At 35.3% G+C, this 20,991-nt stretch overlaps 1 protein-coding gene across 6 annotated transcripts in view; it reads right to left on the reverse strand.

Moving 5' to 3' along the window:
- LOC107993362 (uncharacterized) overlaps positions 1-20,991 on the reverse strand; it is a 132,930-nt gene that overhangs the window by 53,942 nt on the left and 57,997 nt on the right. For 4 of the 6 annotated variants that reach the window (XM_062075098.1, XM_062075096.1, XM_062075094.1 and 1 more), the window contains one exon: positions 7,833-7,868. The exons of the other annotated variants lie outside the window; for them this stretch is intronic. The gene's annotated coding sequence lies outside the window, so the exon portion shown is untranslated. The remainder of the gene's footprint in view (positions 1-7,832; positions 7,869-20,991) is intronic. 6 annotated transcript variants of the gene reach the window in all.

A 20,991-nucleotide genomic window follows, 5' to 3' on the forward strand; every position in this document is an offset into this window, starting at 1 on the left:
TAAGTTTCTCTGATTTTGTTGATCTTCTTCTTTTATTTTAAATAATACAGGAAGTAGTCGGAATGGAGAGGATATATGATTCCTGCGAAAGATTAATAGATATTTATATCGTTTTTTATGATAAAAGGCAACAAGAAACAAAAATATTCTGCTTTTCACAAGATGGAAAGGATGGAATCGTTGATACTTGAATAATATATATATCCAAATAGTTTGGAAAATAATTGTATCCAGAGATTCGAATTGAATACGCTTTGAAGAAAGAGAGAGATCTTCTTTCTTCAAAACTATTTTTGAATATATTTTCCTCTCCCCTATCATACAACCTTGCACACAATGCTATCTTTCGAAATTCTCGGATACCCTTTTCGGTTTATTCCCTTTTTATATTCATTTTTCAGGAAAACAAAAGCACGGTTTTGGAGGCATTAATGGAGGATTGCAGCGAGCAGAAGAATAATCCAAGCGCCATCATCGAGATAAATCATTAGCAAGAGCTGAGGGATAATTGTAAACCTTTTTAATGGCCATTAAGCCTTCGTTGATGATAAACGATACTGATCGAGCATCGAGTATCGAATATACGCAAAAAATTACGAGAGATTGGAACGATTGGAATTTGACTGGATCTCGACTGAGAATTTAATGAAATCGGTTATAAAAATTCGAGACAAAGAAAATTTATTATGATTTATATGAATTATAATATGAAAATATATAAAAGAATAAAAAGACGAAAGGAGATTAATTCGAATAATTCGATTCTGTTCAGCTTTGGAATCAGAGTTGGAATTTAATTAATATTATATTTTTATAAATCATACCTAAGATTGGATGACTCGAATAATGAAAATTTATTGAAATCGGAGTTGGAAACAATTCCAAGTAAAATATATTCTATAATATCCAATATTTAATTCACGTAAATTATATTAATATTAGGTTGAATTATTCGATTTTATCTCGATAAAGGAATCATTGAAGTGAAAATTGGAAAAAATTTGGAATAAAGTTGGGAAAAAAATATTGGACGTTTAAAATATTTCGATTCGACAGTGATATCGATGACACGTGAAGAAAAGTGACAAAAAAATCCGTGGATCTCGAGTGAAAATTCGAGAAAGATTACAGAAAGATCGGATTGCCTGTGTGAAATAATCCTTGGTACTTTGGAATAATGAGGATCGCTGGGAAAGGGCTGAATCGAACAAGGGCTGCCCTATTCCGTTATTCCGCGAAGAAACATGATTCAGGATTACGTAAGGCACGATAATGAACGGTGATCGAGAGCTTGTCTCCGATGATTATGGATGCTCTCGTTTGTGAAACAGCGCACGCGGGACGTGGTTAATAGTTCCTATCAATCGATTGTGTAATGGATTGATTGTGCAGTTATATAAATTAATATCGTTACGCGAAAGCGGTTGGAGTAAAAGTGGAACGATGCTTTGTAAGAAAAATGATTTTTGTAGAAACGTGTAACAATAAATTTTGTGACTTTTTCTTTTTATCGCGATAATTATTAAACGGGTGATTGTGAAACGGATTAATTCGATCCAAAATTATATATGGATACGTTGTTGTTAAATTGGATTAGAAGAGCTCTTGGCACGCGAATCCTTCTCAACGGGCTAGCTTTATCGCGTGGCTGAATGAAATACGAGCCATAATGGCACACTATGCCATGCCACTGTTAGGTTAGCTCGGCTTCGCCCGTAATAATCTTTATCGTTAATTCTAGACCAGATGTACGCTCCCCCTACCACCCATCAACTTCCTTCTTCCTCGTGCTTTCAACGTACTTCGATCAAGTCTGAATCGATCTAACCTAACCTCTTTCTTGAATAGGACGTCTTAAGACACGTTCAACTCTGTCGGATAATTAGAGAGTGAATTGACCAGCAGCCAGTAACAGTTCGAATTATATTTTCGGAAAGTGAAATTCCAATTCATTCGAATCGCTTCTAAAATTTTTTATAAAATATCTATCTGAATGTAGATAATTAATTAGCAAATTTATCGAAAGTTATCGACGAATCTGGTGAAAAAAATCGTATAAAGTGAAATTCAAATCCCTGATCATTTTCTAATCCCTGAATGTTCACCGAGGCGAGCATCGAACGATGAATTTCGACCGAGAGCAGAAATTTCTACGAAGCTACGAGCAGATATTCGGGGGAATCGAAGTGGGGAATCGATACGCGCAACACGGTTGGTTACGCGCCACGAATTCTGCAAGAGGAGACGGGACCGGAGGAGGGAAGGGCGAATATGGAAGTTGAGTAAGGGGGAGACGAGGAGGGGGGTGTGAATGGAGTCCAAGCTGAAGAACGCAAGGTACGCATTGATTCTGCGGACCAGTGGCTTGTTACAGCTCTTCGCCCTTGTAAATTAAGCTCTATTATTATCTCAAGCATCCCCGGCTTGCCGGAATTTCAAGCTCGATGCGTGGATCGAGTGCCTCGGTGCGCATCGTCCTCTCCCCCCCTATTTTCCTATTTTAAACTTTAAAAATTCAATTCAACTCGTATTTTTTTTTCGAATATTATCGTTCGTTTTTTTTCTCTTTTAATTATCGTCCGTTTCTTTTTCTCGCAGAATTGCTCGAATATATATCTTTTTTTTTTAATTAAGAAATTGGTTCTTTGTCCGAAGCTTTCGTGAACATTTTTTTCACGGATAAGGAGAATTCAGGGGCTTGAAAAGTTAAATTGGATTAAAGAGATTTCGAAATTAGGAGTGGCGAAAGAAAACTTTGTTCGAAAGAAAAGTTTTTCTTCCTCTCTCACCTTTTTAACTATTTTCTTTTTTTTTTTTTTTTTTTTTTGAGAAATTCTTGTCGAGAAGTATATATGAATAGATGCATCAAAAAACATGGAACGAAAGAAGATCGAAAATTATCTCCACTTTCTTAAATGATATTCGCTCGAGCATTTTTATCCCTCTTCCATCTCCCATATTTTTTCATCCAGCACGATCCATTTACCATTACCGTTTCTTTCATCGAAATCCTTTCGCAAATTTCTTCTTTTTAAAGCTCGATATCCTTTGCATTAATCTCATCGTCATCCAACTCATCCTTTAATCCCTTAACGCCTTTGAACTTCGTAAGCCTTATTCGTGGAACCATCGTGTTTAAAGTAATCACCCATCAATCCACGCTTGTCATTGTCAACACGATTTCTAGTTTAATTTCATGATCTTTTCCAAGATATTCCTCTTCACGTTCGGAAAAAAAAAATGTTGAACATATTTTCAAAATTCATTTTCGATTTTACGAGAATTGAAAAAAAACTTCTCTCCATGATTTCGCAGTGTATTTATTCGGTAATTAAAATAAATCATCTTTCGTGAAAATATTCTTCGTCTCTTTTACGTAACACGTGATTCCTTTCCTAATTATCAAAGAAGCTTTAAACTTTAAATCCTTCGTATCTCGTTTTATTCTCGTGTATATTTTTCTTTATGCCAGTAGTTTTCAACTTCTTCATGAAGTAAAATTCTTTTTCTCGAATTAATCTTTTAATGAAAATCAAATTATTTTATTTCACATAAATTTGAGGTATAACAGGAAACCTGTATTAATACAGGATTTTATTAAAATATTAGATTCTCTATTCGAAAAAATAACGAAGCCAATATCTAATAAATTTTAAATTATCCTACAGGATCGAAATAATGGTATACGTTATTGAAAATAAAATTTGTACGATAAATTTTATGCAATATCATCCAAGTCTCGTTAATGATAATCACTGGTTGAGAACCTCTGTCACAATTGATTATATACATAGAATCTATTATCCAATATTTCATCTCGTTCGTCGTTAAAATACGACGATCTTCCTCCTTCTATCCACTCTTCAACTTAAAACGAGAAACAATCGCAATACAAAAGAAAGTTTATTTTATGGTCGATGCATATTTCACGTGACTTCGTACGATCCGTTAGATTTGCATGCATTTTTAACGACAGGGCGCGTATACAATACCGGTGTGTAATTTCGCTAATGGAAACACGTATAAATTCACGATGTAATGCGGCGTCGTTATAATTTTGATGACGCGATGCAATTCAATTTAGGTTATTTAGGTTTATACTTAGGCGCCCTCTGTATCAATTATTGGAGATCTAACGTAAAGTGAATAGCAATGCTATTCAAGTATATATAATAACAAGATCTCATTTCGCATGGATTCGTGAATGCATCACGTACATTATACCGTTATAAATTAACGATAGGAATTTGTGTGATGGCGTCAACAAATGGACGAAATGACAGATGATTAATGGAATATGGATTTGAATAATTACTTCGATGTAATCGATCATTTATTTGTTTATTCGTTCGGATTATTATAATTATCGTTATCGTAATATCAAGACCAAAATATACGAATAAAATAAGAACGAAGAACGATAAAGATTCAAGGGACACCGTGGCTTGAGGGATAAAGGCCTGGCTTTTGAATCGAAAGATCGTGAGTTCAAATCTCGCTTGGATGGTTCGTCATTTTTTCCTCGATTTCTAATCATTTATTTGTTACAAATGAAATTAAAATTTCGATTTTTAATTAAAACCATTAAATGTCGTCATGTATCGATCCTTTATATAATCCCCTTTTTCTTTCCATCATCTATCCCGTTTCTACACTTAATTTATCTTAATTGTAAAATCACATCGAGATCGCGAAACGAGAATTAGTCTCGATTCTCTCAATTAAGAACTCGAAGCTAGTTAACCAAAGAGGGGATCTATCTCTCTCCCCTCCTCTTACCCTAAGATATCTCTCAAACAAGATTTGTTAAACTATCAAAAGTTGGAGATCGACGAAGATCGTGGTATATAACAATTATAATATCTCTCTCTCTCTCTCTCACATGCTGAAAGGGTTTAATTTGCTACAAAGTCAGCTTTTCTCTCTTTCTCTGTCTCTCTCTCTCTATATATATATATATAAATTTGATTCCAAAATATTAAATCGAACGAAGATCCGTTGTGTTGCGAGCGGGAACTTGGAAAAGAGGAAACTAATATATATTCGCGTTAAATCTTTCTCGATCGGATTCGAGTTTCGTGAGATGAGAGAGAGATAGATATTATATATGAAGATTATTAATATCTTGGAAACCTAAATTCCAAGTGAAGTGTACGGTGAAATTTCGATCGAGCATCGTTCACTTGGCCAACTCCAACAACTACTCGAGCTAATTCCTCTCCCTCGATTTTCCAAACATGTTTGATCCTCGCTTATTAATCCGATAATAAGAATCTGATCGAAAATGAGGGATGGAAGAGAAGAACGAGCGAGAGAGCGATTCACGAGATTATTAGAGAGAAATTTCGAGCCGCGATTAGATATTAGATAGAAATTCGTCGTAAAGTTTCTAGGAATTATAATTAACCATGGTGCAGAAATTGGAAATAAAATCGATATCGTTGGAAATTGTTGACGTTCCTGGAATTTTTTCCAAAGATATTCCGTCATTCGAGGACATCGTTGTCCTATTCTACGATGATTTGTAAAGGAACAATGGCGGTTGCCCGAACAATAAAGTCTTCTTCTACCGATCGTAGATGGTTAGATGGTATTGCGCAAGATTCAGATAAGAAGGTATGACAGAACAGAGTTGAAGCTTGCGACAAGATAGAAGAAACGGTTGGTGAAGCGGATGAATAATTCATTTTAACTCGAGGCCAAATTTTCTCAGTCAGAATTAACATTTGTGAAACTTTGTGTCTCTCAACATACTTTGCCTTTCACGATCGAGAAATATATATATAAATCAAAATTATCCTCTATCCATTTTCCATCAAACATGTCTAATCACGCTCAACGAATAAATTTTTCAATCCATTTTTCATTTACATTGTCCAATGGTTACAATTTATATTTGAATCAAGTGAAACATTTAAATAATGACAGAAATAATTCTCGAAAGGAAGGCAAATTGTAGGAACCGAGTTTCCCACTAATTGCGATATTTTCCAGTTTCCACGACGCGCAGCTCGACTTTTCAATTTCATTTAATCATCAATGTCGTGCAAAGATACCAATTTAACGGTTTCCGGTTTGGGGGAAATGGAGAACTTTCGCAAGGAATTCCTCGCGACAAACTTGCTCCTCCTATTAATAATTCAACATGGTTGTTCCGTCGAAGAATCTTTACCCCTTATAATTCTACATAAATATATATCGTGGATTTGAACTCGCTTCCTTTGTATTCCATTTCGTTCTATTTCGTGAAATACAAGAATACAAATATAAAAAATGTCCGTTTAAGCATCGATTATGTTAAAACAATAGACGAAAAAAAATTCATTTTTAAGGAGATTGCGACGATTGTTTCGTTTCTCTTCCTTTTTTTTTTCTCGTCGACAATAAAGCGTGCAGTGACGAGACGTGGATTGGCACGATGACTGTGCCGGCTGCAAATGCAAATCGGTTACACGATGTAAATCGGGCGAGCAACGCGAAAATAATGTCAACTGTGACTGATCGTGTCCATCGATCGATAATCGGATAAAGAGATATCACCACAAGTGTCACACGTCTAATATTTCATATGTACGGATACATATGTACGTATATACGCGGATATATTCAAAATTATTAATATCTGTACTCGCATCTGGTTGAAACGTTTGAATATATCTAGCTGCATGTATCTAAAATACGGTAGAAAAATCTCGTCGCGTAAAATGTGTAAAATTGTTTTTGCTTCCTTTTTTCTTTATATCTAGATTATTTGTGGAATAAAAGCACAAAAATAAGGAATTTAAATAATTTTTAAATTTTGTAAACAGACGGAGAGAGAAAGAAATAGAATATGAGGACGTGATTATGTTGAAAAATAAATAAATGTTAATTTTACGATTGAATAGGGAGAAATATGGAAGAAGTAATTGTATTGAAAATAAATAAGTAGTGAAAAATTTAAAAGTTGGAATAATTCTTGAATCATAGAGAGAGAATAAAAATATTGCGATATTATTACGTGATGAATAAACAGCAAAAATCGTCGATTTTATATTTCCTTGAGAGTTGCAATTGACACTGGATTTGAAACCAGTGATATAATAAAATGTTATATAACGTTACACGTTATATTTTTAAAGAGGATTTACAGTGGAGAGAAATAAGGGGTAAAAATTATTCACAGCGACGAATAAATTTTCGATATTAAACGATAAATTTTTCTTCTACGATGAATATCTCAAGAGGGAGCTTTTGAAACACTGGATTCTGTTCGATAATATTTAATATTTGCGGAAATATGGTGGTAGAACAATGATATAAATTTTTCGAAAATTTAAACGCGTTATTGATTTCGAAGAAATAGCTTAATCTCTCCAATACGAGGATTATATATAAATTATATATAAATTATGGGAATAATCCTTAAGAGGATATTCCTTACTTCCACGATTTAATAATTTCGATAATTAATATTATTTCAATATTATTAAATTTTAATCCTGATAATATAAAATATTGAAATTATTATAATACGATATAATATCGTATTAATAATAATTATTTAATAGCTTTTCGATAGAGAATCATTTCGATAGAAATTATATTTCGTTCCCAACATTGTTAAAGATTTTTCTCGTTAATTCGAATAAAGCATTCTCCTCTCTTTTAGCATTTCACTTTTGCAGTTATGCCATTGTTCTCAGACCATCGATATTCCCATTAAAGTTTCTTCCCTCTCTTCCCTGAACTTCAAAATATGCAGATTATTCTTCAACTCGTACTTACCAAACTCTTTATTTAAGCAAGAGTTAAAGCTTCCAGTAAATAAAAGCTCCCTTGTATTTTCTTACCTTATCGTAAGCTGGATGATGATAACGATAATGCACCTGGAAAAAAAAAATAATAATAATCGCTGTATTAATTATTATTACTATTAGAGCTACGATATTTTTACCACGATCATTCTACGATCATTCTCCATTTTCCAAGATAATTACGACCACTCTCTATCCTTCTCTATTTCTATAACACCAAATTAATACCAAATTTCACATCTTCTCCACTTACAAATGAATACAAATCCGCTAAATCTTCGATACTTTCATTAAAAGAAAAAAGAAAACCATCATTACCATAATCCCCACCACTCTGGAAAGGAGTGTTGGAGCATCTTCGCAAGATTTTTCTCGAGGAGCTTAAATTCATACGAAGGTCGTATTTCAAGAGCGAAGCCGCATCCACCCATCGACCCATCCACTTCAAATTCACCGAATCCCAACAGTAGCTACATCACTTTTCGCTTTGCAGAAACGGTTCGCGTCGCGCGCGTTTTCGCGCGGTCTCGAATCGAATTCCATCCACCAACAGGCCGCCCCTTTTATACACGAATAAATTTCTTTCTCTCTTTCCTCTTCCCGCCCGATAAACGTATCTCTATCACCCCTTTTCGAAAGGGGTACATATTTTTCCCCCCTCTTCGTTTTCTCTCTCCTTCTCTTTCTTTTCTTTTAGGAAAAAAAGCATTACACGGAATGGAATATTATATTAACGATCTCTCTCCTCCTCCTTTGAAAAGGAGCGCGTTGAAAAATTCAACCCGCTTGATTAATCTGTCGAGACGAGTTTATTTTTCCTTCTTTTCGTTCGGTTGAACACCTTCGATAAATTAAATCAAATATCGATAGATAGCGGGTTAATTTGAAGGTGAATCGGGGTTTTAATTATCGAAAATGTAAATATAAATCACGTTTAATGAAATTTCTGGTCTGGGGGACGGATTAATAAATGAGGGATGAATCGTTGAATTATCGGTTGGAAGGGTGGGGAGGGTAAGAAAGAAGGTTGAATGAGAAACTGATTTGCTGATTCGGTGGAACGATTATAGGGGGGAATTCACGTTGCGAGCTGGTGAATGGAAGGAGCGTGAGAGATTATGAAACGAACGAGGCAGGTTCGGTAACTGAACGAAATAAATTACGCTTGGGTATGGATATAATGGATGTGTGAAAACTTCATAAATTAGAGAGTGAAATTCGCGTGCGTATCTTTTAACTTCTCGTTTAATTAATAATTACAAGCGTACAACCAGAAAATGTGGAGATATCAAAATGTGAATGGATTTACGACGAAATTATTACGACGAAAGTATTAAATCCGACGATTATTCGACAAAGATTCACTTCACTTTTTTTTTTTAATATCCCTTTTCTTTTTTACTTTCCTTTTTTTCCTTCTTTTATATTTTAATTGTACAATTTACGCGATTAAAAAATTTCCTCGTCGATACTGCTTGATACTTTCCTTTTCATTTTCATCTTATTATTTACGATCAAGAAAATAATTTATTTTTATTATTATCTCGTCGAAAATTGCCTTTTTTCTCCTCCTCCTTTCTTTTTCCTATGTTACGAATCGATTCGTATTCTCGATCGATAGATTTCCCCCCAAAATTGCACGATTTTCTCCCTTCGAAGCAATTCGTTTCACCTCGTCGACAGATATTTTTCTTTTAATAAAAATTGTCCTCTTGTTCCTTTTTTCAAAATAATTCTTTCCTTCTTATTCTTTAAAAAAAAATTGCTCCATCTTTTAATAACCCTTTCACTTTTCCTTTTCCTTCTCTCCTCGCTCATATACACGGAATAGCTCGCCGTCTCCAACAAATTTCATCCCGTAAATTCGCGACGCGGCGAGGAAGGAATTGGGAAAATTCAATCCTTTCGTAACGCAGGACAATCCTAAAAGACCGGCGTTCAAACCTGGTCCACTTTATACCGCTGTAACCGAAAGATCGTGAAATCCACTGCAGTAAACGGTTGCTCGTCCCCTCGATATACACGCACGAATTCCTTTCTCGTCTTCTCTCCTCGAATTTTCGTCCGGCCGAGGCAATTTTCGGCGCAAAACCGATCCTCGAAACAATATTTCCTCGTCGAACGGCGTTCCATACGGCTGTTCGCACGATCGATTCCCGCTGGAAATACGGCCACGAATCGACACCGTTACGCGTCTGCCAAACCTGTGTCACCTCGAACAGCTCAAAGTGTCACCGGCCAATTTCGCGTTAATCGTTCGCAGCGAGGGAAAAGATTAGTTTCGCGTGGAAAGAAGAGTGAAAATACGGGGAAACTTAAGAACGGAACTCCTGCTCTTCGACTTTTCTTTTTTAGAGGAATTTTTTTGAAAATACGCTCCTTCTTCGCTGGAAACATATTTTATGCGTTGATCTTTCTTCTCTTTAAGGGTTATTATATTTTTGAGTTTGTTGGAGGATCGATTGTTCGCATCCGTCGAGACGAGAGATTGAAGAAATGTTGATTGTTAATTATCGATCTTTAAAATCATTAATCTTTTTAATAATAAAAGCGAGCAGCTCAAGTTCTTCGTGACGTATTAATTTTCTTGTGTTCAACGATACAGCGATTAATTCTTAATTATTATATAAAATTATACATAAAAACTTTTTCTATTATCGTATAATAATTTCAAGTTTTCAACATAAGGAAATAATTCTATGGCAATGAAAGGAAATATTTTCTATTATCTTTCTTATTATCGTAATTATTACGACTCTTATCATCAGAAATAATAAGATTGTAAAACGATTTGATCGAAATAAAGAATATACAACATAAAAAAGAATACATTTAATAAAGGAAACAAAGGAATAAAGCTATGCCACGCACAGATGTGAATCGTGTCGATGCCTTTGTTATACTGAACTCGCTACGTCGCGTTCACCTTCGAAACGAGCAAAACAAAAACAACGATCGCGTCCAATGACACCCAATTCACATGTAAATATACGAGATACGAGTCGCGCGTATTGTATATAAACTCGACATTTATTGAATAAAAGAAACAAATAATTTTGTACAGGGAATAAGAAAGAAGAAGAAATCGATCTTCTCGTTTTAATAATATCCTTCATGACCTCGTATAACGAAATAAGAAAATAATTCTAACCTCGTAACCGACACCGTTACGCGTCTGTCAAAGCGGCTTTCATCTCGAACAGCTCCAAGTGTCACCGGCCAATTTCGTGTTAATCGTTTGCACCGAGGGAAAAGATTCTTTCGATCGAAAATACATCGATAACTGAACTCCTGTGTTCCTCGGCATAAATCCGTCATCGCGACGATGGGATGGAAAATTTCGCAAAATTCAATCCCTTCGTAACCCGTTCAAAAGCCTCGTTATCTTCAATTTCCTTGAACAGGTTGACGCGGCAAACCTGGCTGTCGTTTCTCTTTATATAATAATTATCGATCGGTCGTGAGTTAAACGAACGGCCAGGGATCTGGCATCGTTGCCTTTGTTGCCTCCAGTTTCGCTTGGCGGGGTCGGATCAACCCGGTTGTCGAATGAATATTTATTTATTCGACGCACAGAGGAGGGGGGAAGTGGGAGAATTGATTCGATTGAGCGTTATCGAGCTCGCTCGATTTCAGTCGGAGGAGGGACGGTTAATCTCGTTCATCGAATTTATTTTTTCTTCTTTTCCGATTTGCGGCACTGGCTCCGTTATTTATTTTTTTTTTTTATTTCGAGATGAGTTTATATTCTATATACTCGTTCAAAGATAAAAATTTGAGGAATATATTTTGTTTCTTAAGGAGCAATGCTCGATTAGGTAACGTAATGTTCGAGTAATTTGTTAGAAAAGTGACAATACGAAAGAACGGAATGATAGAAACAGAGGAGATTTGTAAAAGCAACGATGATTTTTTCCTCTGATAATTCAATAAGTGCAAATTTTATGTTCTGCTTTTTTAATATTAAAGAGAGTGAGAATACAATTGTTTCTTGAGGGAAGGGGAGGACGAACGATTAAACTTCGATTAATAAAATATCGTCTCAATAAAATAAATTCTCAAGTAGCAAATATCAACGAAACGATTCGAACGATTTAAAAATTATGTACGAATATATAAATTATTTCCGCGTTCAGGAAAACCGATATTGCGTTTCCTCCAGCCCAATATTTCCGTTCCTTTTCCTTTCTTCCTATTTTTCACATTTTTTTCTTTTCTCCTATTTTTCCCATTTTTCTTCCTTTCCCCCTCCCTCCATTTTTCACGGATCGTTCCTTTGCGCCGAGGAAAGCCCAGTCCTCGTTAGCACAGGAAATATTAATTTTCCGCGGCGCGGAAGGAGCCCGTCCGCTTTGTGAACCCTGGTGAATAACAGCAGGCAGATACAGTTTCCGTTTTCGGATACGAGAACGCGTTTCAAGTCGTGCGCCGCAGATACAATCCTCGTTTCGTCGTCGAGACGTTCATAATTCGAGCAAATGACTCGTCGAACGCTTGCTTTCGAAGGCACGAGTGATCAAAGATTGCAAATTTTAACCTTCCACACGGATAGACGTCGTTGGCAATCTCGATGGAATTTAATCTTTTTCTAACGAAATTAATATTCTTTGAAGGAAGATACGGTGGATCGTAAAGGACAAACTGAGGATGAAAGAGAGAAGTCTTTTGGAAAAGTGAAAAAGAATGAACGAAATATAACGATATAATAATTTTAATAATATTTTCGATAACGGTTTTTAAATGGAAAAAGAATTTATCGAAAGAGAATTTTTCATTCGATATCGAATAAAAGAAGCTAAATTACTTGTTTCGTGGACCCAGAGATACGAAATATCATTTTATACTCGAGAAAAAGAGGAAAGATATCGATATATGAATTTTAAAAATTTTAACAATTTTTGAATTATTTTCAAATAAAAAAAAGAATCTATACACTATTTTAATTACTTATTATCACGCGAAGAGACCTAATTTAAAATCCATGTATCAAAACCACATATCGACCTCTCGTTCTACGAATCTAGAAACGCAATATCTGCGACAAGATATCTCCATTCGCTTTATATCTCGCAGAAAGGACAAAAAACACGAAATATACTTATGAATAAAATTTTAACAATTCTCATTTACGATATTTCGATGAAACAAGAAAAAATCTATGAAAAAATACCACCTCAGTTACTCGATCGATATCACAGAAACAAACCTAACCTATAAACTTAATCTAACCTAACTCTCCATGTGAAAACCACTCGACTTCTCGTTTTACTAGTCTCGAAACGCAATATCTACGGACAAGAAACCCCCATTCGCTTTATATCTCATAGAAAGAACGAAAAACTACAAAATATATACACGATGTACGAATAAAATTCTCATTTACAATATTTTGATAAAAAAAGAAGAAATTTATGAAAAAATACCATCTCAGTTACTCGATATCACAGGAACAAATCTAATCTAACTCTCCACATGAAAACCACTCGATTTCTCATTCTACTAGTCTCGAAACGCAATATCTGCGGACAAGAAAGCCCCATTCGCTTCATATCTCATAGAAAGAACAAAAAACTATGAAATAATACACGATGTACGAATAAAATTTACAATATTTTGATGAAAAAAGAAGAAATCTATGAAAAAATACCACCTCAATTACTCGATCGATATCATAGGAACAAACCTAACCTAACTCTCCACGTTAAAAGCACTCGATCTCTCATTCTACTAGTCTCGAAACGCAATATCTGCGGACAAGAAAGCCCCATTCGCTTCATATCTCATAGAAAGAACAAAAAACTATGAAATAATACGTTAATAAAACTACGGAATACTACGATGTACGAATAAAATTTACAGTATTTTGATGAAAAAAGAAGAAATCTATGAAAAAATATCACCTCGGTTACTCGATCGATATGACAGAAACAAACCTAACCTACAAACTTAACCTAACCTAACTCTCCACGTGAAAACCACTCGACCTCTCGTTCTACTAGTTTCGAAACGCAATATCTGCGGACAAGATAGACCGATTCACTTTATATCTTGCAGGGAGAACGACCAATATTCGGTAAACCGTGGTCTGAACGCTCACGAGGGTCCATTACGATCAAGAAGCGGCGGGCGGAAGGCAAACTTGGCGAGTTTGCCGAAGATGCCTTTTGCGTGGACCTCTCCCTGCCCTGTTCGTGTACAGCCTTCCCTTCACCGCAAAATCCCTCCTCCTTTGAAATATATTCCACGCTGACGTAGATTATCAATCCTTGTTTTGCGCGAATTTCACTCTAAGAGATATCGTCTGGGGAAATGTTGATGAGACTCGTCGGTTATGTTTGTTTGCTTATAATGTGATCCGTGTGGGTTGTGAAGGATGGAGTGATTTATGGAGTATTGTGAAGAAGTATATCACGATAACTCGGCTTGCAAATATTCTCAACAACAAATATATAATTATTTGTTGAGAAGACAAATTCACGCAAGTATATTTAAAAAAGAAATTTATCGTTTTTTTGATTTTTATTGAATTCTGTTTACGTTATCTTGTATTCCAAATTGTGTTCTCAGAGGAAACATGGATAAAACGTTGTACGAGGATTGGGACACGATCTTTGAATAATCTTAAAGTGATAAAGTTTTAAATAAAGTGACTAGTAACACGTTCTTATCTAGAATATATTTAAAGTTATATAAGGATAAAATGTTACAGAATAAACACTATTCGTACGTTTTCGTATCGAGTTATATACATTAGCAACAAATTAGAGACAAAAAGAAGTTGCACTTGTTAAATGATTTCGGAATAACGTTCCTGCGAATTCTCGAATAATTATGCAGTAGCATAATTTAATAGCGTAACTACTGAACTCTAATGAGCCTTCTAGGAAGCCGGCAGAGGAATTCATACCAAGGGAATTCTAGTAAATTCCTGCTTAATTATCCCATTCGTACGAATACACAAGCTGGTCTCACGCGGAGAATCACACCTCATTCGACCCATTCTTCACTCATTCCTTTCCTCGAAATGAGAAATAAAATCACGAAATAATATAAATTTAATCGGCACGATTTTCTCCTCTACCGAAATTCTTTTAATTTATAAATCAAAAATTTGAAAATCGATTATACTTTCGAAACATCCCCGAAGATGGATTTTCGAAGATGGAAAAATCAAGAGTGGAGCCAATTAAAAGCAAGGGGATTATTCCATTCGTTCGGAACGCGAACGATTATCAATCCTGGAAGAGGTTTGAAATTGCAACCACTTACATCCGTTCTAAGGATCCGTGAAAGGACATCGTCACCCTCTGGTGAATTTATTCAGTCAACGGGGAATGCTTGGAAAATGTTGCAACGCATCCATCGTGATCTCTGGAAAATCTTCTTATCGAGACATCGTAGGAGTATAAATCCTTGTAAATATTTGCGCAACATTCGTGCAACTTTCTCAACTTTTCACTTCGACTCCCAGCACTCGTACGAAACAGTGAAAATATGCAGTAGGATGTGTGAGTGAGAAGTAAGAAATAACTTTCTTAATAACTTTCACACGTTCGCTTTCTTTTCTTCAATTCAATCGCAACGATTATAAAAATGAAATTTTAACATACCTTTTGTTCTTTAAAACGCAACATTAAACATTACGAAATTTTCAAAAATTTCAAGAAATTAACTACTGCTAAAATAAAATATTTTTTCCAAAAATCGAAACGAAACAAATTTTCTCACGAACGTAAACATATTCGATTCAGGATAAATCTATCGAATTACTCGATTGTGGAGCGCACAACGAGATTTTTGAAAGTTTCGAGCGCGAGATAACGAGCCACGATTTCTCTTGATTCTAAAACAACGAGTGTGTTGCAGTTTTGGGAGTCGCAACGAGGTAACGTATGGTAATGTTCTCTCCGTGTCGCTCCTCCTGCCACCGAAAACTGTTGAAACATCGCCCTTTCTCCTCGCCTGCCTTCCTCGCCTCCACCGGCCGTGTATCACTGGATTTTTCATCTTCGCCCCGCCTCTTCGCCTCGTCCCAGCCCTTTCTTCTCCCGCATCCTTCATTACGTTTTATTCAACGTTTTAAAGCGTCTTAGCATTCGTACGACGATGAATCCAACTCTTCTCAAGTATACTTCTTTTTTTTTTATAAGAAGATGTCGATTTGAAAGAATTTGAGAGAAGAGTGCAATAAAATTTAATGAAATATCGAACTCTTGTGGCGTAGAGAAATCTAGTGGAAATTTGAATTTCGGATGAAATTTTTTGAAAACGATGTAGTTGAGAATGAAGGAATACAAATCGAACTTTTGTTCTGCCGAAAAGTATGTGTTCTCGACATTTTTTTTTTTTAGGAAATTTGAATTTGGGGGATTGAGATGTTTTGAAAAAGAAAAGCGATATATTTGAGGATAAATTTATAAAATTATAATTACGAATTAAACTGTTTTGATTTAGAAAATTTGAACTTGGGGTAAGATGTTTGAGAAAGGAAAGATATATTTGAGAATAAATTTATCAATCACCGTTAATGAATATAAACTCTTCTATAGAAATAAAGATGGCAATATTTGAATCGAATGAACAATATATACATTCACAAACTTTAACTGTTTATTCTCTTCCGTAGCGTAGAAAAGCGTGGAAATTTGAATTTGGGGAATTGAAGATGTTTGAAGAAAGCGATATAATGAATTTGATAAAATACAACATAATTCCACAGGGAAATATGAAAATTTGAATCGGGACAAGAACAAAGATATCGACGCGATTAAAAAAATAAATTTAGAATAACCAATGTTTATAAATTTTACGCTTATAAAACTTCTGAAACTCTTGAAATGATATCGAAAACATAATAGAATTAAAATTCAAATTTTGTCTCTCAATCTTATAAAGTTTCGCGTATAGAAAACGCCAAAGAATCACGTATTCTCAACTTTTCTCCCTTGTTCCTATTGATTGATACGAAATTCACAGAATTCGTATTTCGACCCTTTCCTCCCCGTTAACGGTCATAAAAAAAATACACGAAAGAGAATCGTATCCAAACTTTGAATTAATTTTCTTAAAAAAAAAAAAAATGAATTTCCCTTCGAATTCATTTTTTATTTTAAATTTCTCTCTGTATACTTTCAACGTCTGCTTAGACAAATATCTGCCTCTATGTATACATCAGGATGCGCGTGATGAATTGATTCTCCGTTTCGAAATACGTGCACGATAACGATGCCGGATCGAAGCGACGACGTTCCGTGCCGGCTGATGTTTGTCGCCTGCACGAAGCAACAACGAAGCCCTCCACGAATATCAATCAACGAGAAAACGTGGCCGATAACGAATTCGTTATTTTATCCCTGGAGAATTATTCCTATTTAAATTACGAGCTTTCTCTTTTCCAAAATATCGATCAAATTTTTGTCCCTGTTATTCATTCTGTAGTCGTCTTATCAAATTATTGAATTAATCCAAATTGAGTTGATATGTAAACTGTGCGACTGGTTTCCTTCCTTTCTTTTTTCGAGGAATTCTGCTCATGGTCACTGTGCATGGTTAAAAATTTCGAATAAAGTTACTTCAACTAATTATTTATTATAAAATTGTTGATTCGATAATCTCGAAATCGTTCGCCTCTGCAATTATTTCCGATTATATCATGTTTCAAAGAATAAATTATCCAAGTAACTTTATTTAGTTGAACCGTTAAATTTTCTCCGTCATTGGCTCAGCGTTAATAGAACAAAGGCATCTATGCAACTATTTATTAAATTATATATTCTTCTTCCTTGTACATCCTTTACTTTGATAAAAATAATTTTCACGCTCTATTCCCCGACACAAATAAATTCTCCAATTCAAAGATTTTCTCTTTCAACTTGGACATAATCCGCCTCTTTTTTATGAATTTTTATAAAAATTTTCGTGAAAAATATCCGTCGAAACCCGAGCAAATCTTTATCCATTATTCAAACTTTGAATTCGAAAATTGAATCAATTTTCAAACACACGTACAACACGCTCGATTCCAAGCTCATTCATTATTCAGAAAACAGGAAATGGCGATCGTGATTAAAAAATTTCTATTCTATTTCTATAATAGAAAAAAAAAAAAAAAGAAATATTCTTATCACGATTCAATTCGCTTAACAAACAGGGCGAGCGAGAATTTTTTTTATTTTTAAACAGCAGCGGCAGGCACACCGATTTATAAACTCATTTTCCCCGCCGTGAGCATCGAAGAGGATCGCAAATATTTGCGAGAAACGTCGTAAAACGAAAATATTGAGTCTTTCGCGATGAACTCGCCCCTCCTCCCCCCCGGTTTACCCCCGCGAGAGGAGATATGATAAGATATCGTTGGTGGAATAAAATTTCGCCAAGTGCAAACAGAGGAATGGAGAGGTGGATGACGGGAGTTTTTGACCGTGTGTGGAAAAAGAAAACATGGAGGAACGTTCCGTTCTCAATTAACGTCTAACAGGACACGAGTTCTTTACATCTCACGCAGAACGTCGTCTTCTGCACGCTATCCTTTCCTCCATCGAGTTTTAGTTTCGAACTTTTGGTTTTTCAATCTTCGATCCGAGTTCTACGTTACTCTTTCAATTTTTAGGTTATGTAGTATTTTGGTTATGATTAACAGTTGGGGAAAGGGGAGAAAAGGATTTGGTTGTTTTTGTTTTCAATTTTTGGATGGATTTTTTGGATTCAATTTTTATATATGCTTTTGTTACATAATTAACTACTTAAGGAGAAAGGAAAAGATTAGATGTGTGTGGAAATAGTAATTGGAATACTTTTAAATTATAGTTTGCTAGTTACGTGATTTTAGGTAGTTTAAAAGAATTGGATAATGTATATCAAAATGGCAATTGGAATATTCAAATCTTGTCTCATGATTTCTCAAAAAAATGTTCGAATGACAGGATTGACTTATCAACTTTATAAATTAATGTGCCAATTTATAAATAAATTCAGCACATTTAATCGAATCTTTTTTCTCCCCGCTTCTCTATATTTCGTAAATTTAATTTCGAATAGAATGCTCGTACATTTACTTTAAGATTTAATTCTCAAAACGACACGAGTCGCAGAGCGGACCCTCTCTAATACGTAATATTATGTTCTTTGATGTGGTGCAGAGATCTTGCAGTCGACGTCTTTCATACAAGATAAAACCGGATGTCTTTGATAGAGCTTCAAGGAAAAAAAACGTGCAGTACCCGAAGAGTGCCTTGTTTTTAACATGCAGAGAGAGAGAGAGAGAGAGAGAGAGAGAAGGCAAAGAAAAAAGGGAGATACGAGACAACATGAAAGATTAAAATTCTTTCCTCGAAATCCGCTATCTTTTCTTTCATCCATTCGATAAACATCACTTTTACGATATTTCTCCCACCAAGGAAACAGCAAAGAGAAACCTCGAGGCTACGTGTGTTCCGTGAAACCCACAGAAGCCAAAAGAATTCGATACTTGTCACGCGTTCTTTCACCACGTGCGAAATCTTGACACATTGCCACCAACAGCGTCCCGATTTTTATATAAACCAAGAATGCAAAGCGAGAGGATTCAATAGAGCGATAAAAGAGAAGAAGAAAATAATATCAGATGGTTATTCCGTTCCGTTTCATTCTTTCGTTGAATCTTCTTCCATCAATCGATCGATAAATCCCGAAACACGAATGGGAAAGACCAAAGATAAGGGAAGAGAAGGAAGGAAGGGAGATAGAGAAAAAAGTTAGATTGTTCTAAATACCTTTCGAGTATTCTTTCATTCTTTAATCCTTTAATCCAATTTCTTTAACCAAACTTTCTCACAAAAACCACAACGATCGGGATGATATATTTTTAGAAAGCGAGCGAATAGAAAGAACCGATAATAAGAAAAAAAGAAAATTATTTCTTTGAAAATAATTTCAATTAATTTTTCAAACCCGAAAAATTAATACCACATTAACATTCTTCCATCACTGTTGTCTATTCGCTCGAAGGCACGAGTAATTTTGTCTAGGGATTTTTTTCCTAGGGAAGATCTAGGGAATCCAGCGTCGAAAGCGAGCGATACCCGAAACCTGAACGAAGCGAGAAAATTCACGGAAGAGCGACGTTTCACGCTCAACGAGCCGAGAACGATCGAGAACGTTGGGACGAAGAAAGATCGTCCAGAGCGTGTTCCACGCCTCCGAGCGGCGACCTACTTTACCCACCGAGCATTTACTCGTGGCCCGGAAACGAAGGATCGTCCGTCGCGGCTCATTTCGCTAATAACACTTCCCCTCGCGATCCGTTCGCGAGAAATCTCGTCGAAGAAGCTGCGACGATTATTTTTTTGAAGAAATGTTCGAAAGAGAACGCGAAACGGTTGGAAATATATCGTTGACGATTACATCGTGGAGAAAGTTCGGAAGGAGGCAGTTATAGAAAGACAAAGGAAATAAATTTGAAACGTAGGAAAACGGAAATTGTCGTGACGAAATTTTGTTTTCGGCGGAGATTGTCGATTTAGATAAAGCGAAACAGAAGGTTGAAAAGAGAAATTTATGCATGAGAATGAATTTATCGAATAAACTCAGGATGGAAAAAAAAATGAATGAATGAATAAAAAAAAAATAATTGAAAAGATAATTCAATACACGACGAATTTATTTAAAATTATTTCAAATTTTGCACGACCCGTGATAAAATATTTTTAAAATCTTTTCGACGAATAATCCGAATGCGATTAAAATTTATCTAATTTAACGTGTATTTTTTTTTTTCAACAAATGAAGAAATTCCATTCATCTTAGTTTATCCATCTTCCGATATATTTCGATGATATATATATTTCCGTTTTGAAATTTTATGCGATAAATTATCGAAAGTACGGACGACGATGAATAGACTCGATGATTCGAGCCGAGGAAATCGAAACGAATTTTTGTGTTAAACGATTCGACGATTCGATTAATTGTCGGTATTGATTGAAGGTAATTCGAATCCAATCGAGAGCCGATCAGGGTTCGAAACCGCAACAAGGATCCGATCGATAACTCGGATCAGATGTAATCGTTGTATGCCTACAGCAAACTCCGCGTTGTTATCTTTTGCAGCTATCTCGCTTAATTCCTACTTGCCCCGATCTGTTCACAATCCAACGCGAAAAAATTATTCCCCTTAATTTTCCTGCGATCCATTTTATCTTTTATTTTGCAATAAAAA

This window comes from Apis cerana, linkage group LG5 (genome assembly GCF_029169275.1).
Source record: "Apis cerana isolate GH-2021 linkage group LG5, AcerK_1.0, whole genome shotgun sequence".
Taxonomy (NCBI): domain Eukaryota; kingdom Metazoa; phylum Arthropoda; class Insecta; order Hymenoptera; family Apidae; genus Apis; species Apis cerana.